General features: G+C 35.9%; 1 long non-coding RNA gene across 1 annotated transcript; it reads right to left on the bottom strand.

The window, feature by feature from the left end:
• Window positions 1-1148: 1148 nt before the first annotated feature.
• Window positions 1149-6425, bottom strand: LOC131522047 (uncharacterized). Its single transcript, XR_009266432.1, has 4 exons — window positions 6127-6425; window positions 5624-5707; window positions 3905-4040; window positions 1149-2381 (listed from the first exon to the last, which is right to left on the bottom strand). It is a non-coding gene; the product is annotated as an uncharacterized LOC131522047 (long non-coding RNA).
• Between the last annotated feature and the right edge of the window lie 269 nt (window positions 6426-6694).

Genomic DNA, 6694 nt, shown 5'->3' with positions numbered 1-6694 from the left:
TAAAAACATAGTAAACTGTTGTAAGGATACAATGCTTTTCACAATCAAAGTTAAAAAAAAAAAATCCTATCAACAGCCTGAGGTGACTGTGACTCAATGGGGAGCATCTTCTGGCAACAAATTAATGTCTATATGTCAATGAACACATAACTTGTGTTATCTTAGAGTTAAAGTCATGTTCAGTTAAAGGGACAGCCATTAAAGTGTAGGTTCGGGGAATTTAAATCCACTTTTTACTGTCACAAAGTCTGTAATATGTAAATAAACATTATTCGGATAATGCAAAATATTATTTGGCTGACAAATAAATGGGTATATCTCGTGGAACTCAGAGAAAGATTAAACATTGTTCGTTCACATATATTACCATCATAGTAACAATACAAAGTGGGTTGAAAATCACTCAACGTATGCTTGGCAATGATTACAATACATAACATTTGTCAGGTTGGTATGTTCATCTGTAGTTGCCATCATCTGGGGTCTTCATGAGTGTTGGCATCATCTGAAGTCAACACAAGTGAGGCTGGATCCAAGCTGTAGTAACACTGGGATGGGAAACCTGAGAGACAGAAACAGGAAAACAAAAGGAGAAGAATTAGCATAGATGCTGTTCATATTATTTCAGGCAAAAGATGATCATGCGCATTTATTACTAGAGTACAAGGTTATGAGTTGTTATGTGAATGCTTGGCTAAAAGATGTATTTTTAATCTAGATTTAAACAGAGACAGTGTGTCTGAGCCTCAAACATTATGAGAAGGCTATTTGAGAGTTTAAGAGTAAAATACGAAAAAGCTCTGCCTCCTTTACTGGACTTTGATATTCTGGGTACTACCAATAGTCCAGAGTTTTGTGACGTTATTTAGCTTACTTTGCTATAATTTGGTTAAATCACAATCTGATTTTATTCTATATCCCTTAGTAAGCATATCATTTGTCCTCAGTATTCAGGGAACAGACACAGTCTACACTCTAAAAAGTAGTTTTATAGTCCATTCAAATAAAATGTTTTAATTGGTCAAACATTTAGAAGACTACAGCAAGTTATGTCATTTAAAATTTAACCATTTACTCCATGTGTTTTATAGGTTACCGCAACTAAGATTTATTATTTGGGCATCATAAGAAATTGCGGGGGAACTAAAACATATATTTTTATAGTTTAACAAAATTATTAAAAATGATTAACTGGTGTTTATCAATCACAAACACACAATTTACAACACATAATAGCCATTATTTAATAACAATCTCCATTTATAAAATTTGTCATACAGACTAAACATACAGGCTTAAAGAAAAAAAGTCACCTACATCTGGGATGGCCTAAGGGTCAGTAAATTAACAGCAAATTTTAATTTTTGGGTGAACTATCCCTTTAAAGCTTCAGCTGACAAACATACATCTGTAATACAACTACAAAATTCAGTTTAAACTTTAATGAAATAAGAAAAACCTAAACGAACATTTACAAATATTACTACTGTTCACAATTCGCATCTTTAACTGAGGCAGAAGTCACAAAAGAAAAAAAAAAAAAATGAACCAGGTATTACAGTATATAAAATCAAGTCAAGTCACCTTTATTTATAATGCACTTTATACAATACTGATCGTGTCAAAGCAGCTTTACAGTCAAACAGGAAAATAGTTAATAATGCAAGAGAACATTAACAAGTCATTTTTCCAGTTAAAGTCAATTCATTGATGATTCAATGAAATCATCATTCAGTTCAGCTCTCTTCCAATAGTGTCTATGCAATCAGCCAAGCGTCCCCAAATAAGCAAACCAAAGGCGACAGCGGCAAGGACTCAAAACTCCATCGGTGACAGAAACGGAGTAGAAAACCTTGGGAGAAACCAGGTTCAGTCGAGGGACAGTTCTCCTCTGGCCAGACGAAACCAGCATGGCATGGTTTAATTCCTGCACAGGTCAGATTGAGCAGAGGACTTGTCTGGTGGTCTTGTCACGATGGCCAACGAGGTCTTCGGAGGGGATCTGTCTCTGGAGCTCATCTAGCTGACATGTTCTCCGCTGACATTCAAGGCTGTAGAGGTCGTCTCTAGTTGCTGATCCACCATCTGATCTGGAAACGGACTGGATCTGGGTGGCTATGGTGACCTCGGAATAAGAATGAAACAGACTAATATTAGCGTAGATGCCACTGAGAACAATAAAGCACATTTTAATTGTAGTAAACTCTAAACATTTAAACACATTACCTGGAATGAAAACAATGAACTCCTTGTCTTGAAGGTACACACAGTATGTAGTTGCAGTGGAGCGGTCTGGTGTTTGGTGCCTTGGAAAAACTGACTGGGTTGCATCTGAAATCTTGCAGTGATGACAAAGCACCAATGAAACCTTTGGCCACACCCTGGAGGAGAAAGAAAAGTACACTTTAAATAAAAAAAAAATTAAATGATGCCTTTTAAATCACTTTCTGTAACATGGCTGACGAGACGTGAGACGTGCGGATCCATGTGCAAGATTTTATTTAAAGGCATGGTCGTCAAATACAGGCAGGGTCGAAACAATGGCAAACAGGTATGGCAGGGACAAGACAAAGAGTAATCCTAGGGCAAGCGAAGGTCGACGATCGGCAACCAGTATCCAGAGGGGCTAGGCAGAGAGATAATCCAGGTAAAACGGGCTAGAGTCCAATAGGGGTGCAAACAGTGTCCAAACGGCAAGGCAAGGGTTAATCCAGGGAACACGCGCTAGAAACAAACACGGGAAAAACAGGCAGGGCAAAACTAACAGGGGCTCAGTAGAGTAGCTACGGCTATGAGAGCGGTAAACACATACAATACTCGGCAGAGAAGCAGAGAAAGTCCAAGGCTTATAAAGCGTGTGTGATCAGTATGTGCGTGGGATCGGGTGTGCGTGTGATTAGTGCAATGAGTGATTGGTGACAGCTGTGATCAGTATTGGATGATGGGAAATGAAGTCCAGTGTTATGTATGGTGTGAAGTCCATGTGGTGAGCGAGTGACCTCTGGTGGAGAATGAATGGGAGTGCAGACAGGATTCGTGACACTTACCATGTATCAATATCAGTTAATTAAGTAAATTTGTGATGAAACAGAAGTTGAAACCATTTTTTTTGGCATAAATCCATCCATTCCACAACAGGGAGCATTGATGCTGACTGGATTTGTAATAGAACATGTACATTTCATATTATACGGCTAAGTTACCTTAAATAGCATAAAATAATAGCATAATATAACGGTCCTGCCTGTTGTTGATACATACCAATGGTGACGTTTTACAAATTGATTGATCAGTTGTCCCAGTGTTTACTGAGCCACGGTCTTTCCCTGTGCAGGAACTCATGTGCACTATCTAGTGATTCACTAACCTAAAACTAACTGAGACGCTTTGAACGGCCTCGCGAAACGATTCAGTTGTTCATTTTCATTCGGAACGACGAACTTCTCTTACGAAGCGCCATTCACGAGACAAGAATTCATTATAGTAACACAGCTTTTGACATTGTGTTTTATGGATTAAACAAGGTGAGAGCACGTTCCCTTAACTTAAATTTCCCTCAGACATAGCGTATCATACAAAGCTTATTCAATGTTTTTATTTATGATGTGCGCTTGTGTATAAATATATATATATATATATATATATATATACACACACATTTTAAATAAAACATTTACGCCTTTATAATATACGTTGTTATGAATGCAGTATAAAGTTAAGTACAAATATTTATTCAGTGCCACTTGACTTACTTGATGCCTGAACTTGACATACACTGTCTTATATCCACTTTTTAACAACTCATAAAACACTTTCTAAATGTCCACTCAAAAAAATTGGATATGTTGCATGATTTTCTCGTTAAATTTAGTCTAAAAAATAACATTTATTTAGTGTAACTCACCTGACTCGTGAACTTGACAAGATGGCGGCGCTGTTTCTCCTGCGAAGTCACTCAGGCTCGTGCACATGTGGAATGATCTCAGTGTTGGCTGGATTTTTTTTTAATATATTTGTGCAGACTTAATATGTCTTCTCAACTAAGCACAAGCAATAAAAAGAGTTCAACTTAAATATTTGGTAACAATTTATTTTGATAGTCCACTTTAGACATTCTACTAACAGTAAGTAACTTTACAACTACATGTCAACTAGCAGTCATTAGAGTATTAGTAGACTCTCTGACTTCTAACTTCTAACACTTTATTTTGATGGGTCCACAACATACAACATACTGACTATGAGAAACTTTACAAGTATATGTCAACTTATTCTACTAACCCTAAACCTACCCTACTGAGAGTTAGTAGACATGTAGTTGCAAATTAATGAGAATTAGTTGACACGTAGTTACAAAGTTACTTATAGTTAGTAGAATGTCTAAAGTGGACTATCAAAATAAAGTGTAACCAAATATTTTTGCCCTTTCAACATTTTGTTAATTGGATTTTTTTTTACAGTGTACATATGCCACAGTATTATTGAAGTGGGAGGAACATCATAACTAGTTTACACAACTGTTAAAAAGGCTGGGGTCAGCAGGATTTTTACATATTTGAAAGAAGTCTCTTATACTCACAACTCAAAAAACAGTTAAAACAATAACATTGTGAAATGATATTACAATTCAAGAGAACTGCTTTTTTTTTTTTTTTTTGAATATGTTAAAATTGTAATGTATTGCTGTGATCAAAGCTGAATTTAACATTATTAGTCCAGTCTTCAGTGTCACATGATCCTTAAAATAAATCTGATTTGCTGCTCAAGAAACATTTCTGATTATTAACAATATTTAAAAAATGTGCTGATAAACATTTTAGTATAAACTTTTTTTTTTTTTTTTTTCCAGGATTCCAGACCTAGGACCTAGCATTTTTTTCACCTGGCCCCTCCTCCCCAGACTTGACACACACGCAGGTTGCCAGATTAACGACACCAACAGAAACGAGCGCACATGACGATGAATGAAATTAAATACGCTGGCAGTGGGTGGGTTTCACAAACCATAACAAACACAGACATTCCGGGCCGGAATGCACATTTTCAAAGGAGAATAACTGACTGTAGCATTGTTTTTCAGATAAACAAGTATGTTAACTTAGCATATTTCTTAAATATCTGCAAACATATTATGGTATTTTTATGCTTTAGTAGAGTCAAAATCCTACATACAGCACCTTTAAATGGTATTGTACAATACTGTTCAAAAGTTTACAGTCAGTGAGGTTTTTTAATAAATTCATTTTTATTCAGCAAGGATGCATTAAATTGATGAGAAGTGAGAGTAAATATTTTTGTTTCAAATTAACACTGTTCATTTTAAACTTTGTTCATTAAGGAATCCTGAATAATACACACAAAACACAAAACAAAATACGAATCAGGAATATTTCCTGAGCAGCAAATCAGCATATTAGAATGATTTCTGAATAATCATCATGTAAAATTCATCTTTGATCACAGAAATAAAATACATTTTTACATCACTCACTCATGTTTGGATGTCAAAACCTTCTTAAAATAACTTTAATAAAGAATTGTAAAAGATGCAAGGTGATATGCATTTTTTCACTACATATTTCCATATATGAAGTGATTTAATGAGCTTTCTCATGCAGCTTACCTATGTTTCCCACATCTCTGTCAGCAGCTTCCTTCAGAAATTTAGATATCTTGGAGCTTCTCTTCTGTTGTAGAAGTGTTACTCCTGAAACCACAGAACAATTTTTATCAATAATTGTTTGCCATTAAATATCAAATCACGTTTCACTTAATACATGCTCCTTTAAGTGACGTCACCGATTAACAGTAAAGTTACAGCACATATTTTAGGCTAAATAAATTCGTCTAATTCCAATAACCCATTGACAAAACCTTTACAAAGCTATTAAAATCTCCCAACACATAAATATGTGATGAAAAGTCAAAACTTTGATCAATCAGAGCTCAATATACAGAGTTAGCATACATCATCTGAAAACAGTTCAGATGCCAACAGACTTTTTCCGAAGACGCTAAACCGTCTTTATGAAGTAAATATTCAACAGAAGCGTTTAAATTACAAGACAGAAAAGTGTCAGGAGCAGTTGTATGTAATATTTGTGTGATTTTATGGACTAAACTCACCTAAAAACGATGAAAACAGCAGCGAGAGACACAGTAGGTGCGTTTACATGGAGCACTGTAATCGGTTTAAAAGTCCAATCCGAATGAAAATGCTCCATATAAACACCTCAATCGGAATAAAAATGCCCAAACCGAATGAAATTGTAATCGGTTTGAGAGGGGTGGGATAAACCTTTCTATAAACCGAACAAAATTAAAATCCTGCCATGTAAACACTTTAAACCGATTACTTTGCGTCTACATCATCACGTCCAGAGGTCGGGTCGTCGGAATAGAGGTCTGCGCGGGACTGTTTTTTAAGTCCCGCTCCCGCGAGGTTATATCCCGCACCCACCCGCTCCCGCGATATATTTACTCTTTGTTCACCCGCTGTCTGCTTTGAATAATTTTCTTCCCGACCCGACCGTTCCCGCTAAATTTAGATCTCTTTTCCAGAATCACACATTTAAATTTCCTCTACTGAAAGAAAGACAGATAGGCTAACAAATAAAAGTTTAGTCTGCACAAAACTCTATTTGTTATTTTATTCGTTTCGTCAAGAGTCTTTTATTGACAGCAAAATGTTAAA

Source organism: Onychostoma macrolepis, chromosome 16, assembly GCF_012432095.1.
Source record: "Onychostoma macrolepis isolate SWU-2019 chromosome 16, ASM1243209v1, whole genome shotgun sequence".
Classification (NCBI taxonomy): Eukaryota; Metazoa; Chordata; class Actinopteri; order Cypriniformes; family Cyprinidae; genus Onychostoma; species Onychostoma macrolepis.
The sequence above is the reverse complement of the archived record's forward strand: the minus strand, read 5'-3'. Positions and strand labels throughout refer to the sequence as shown.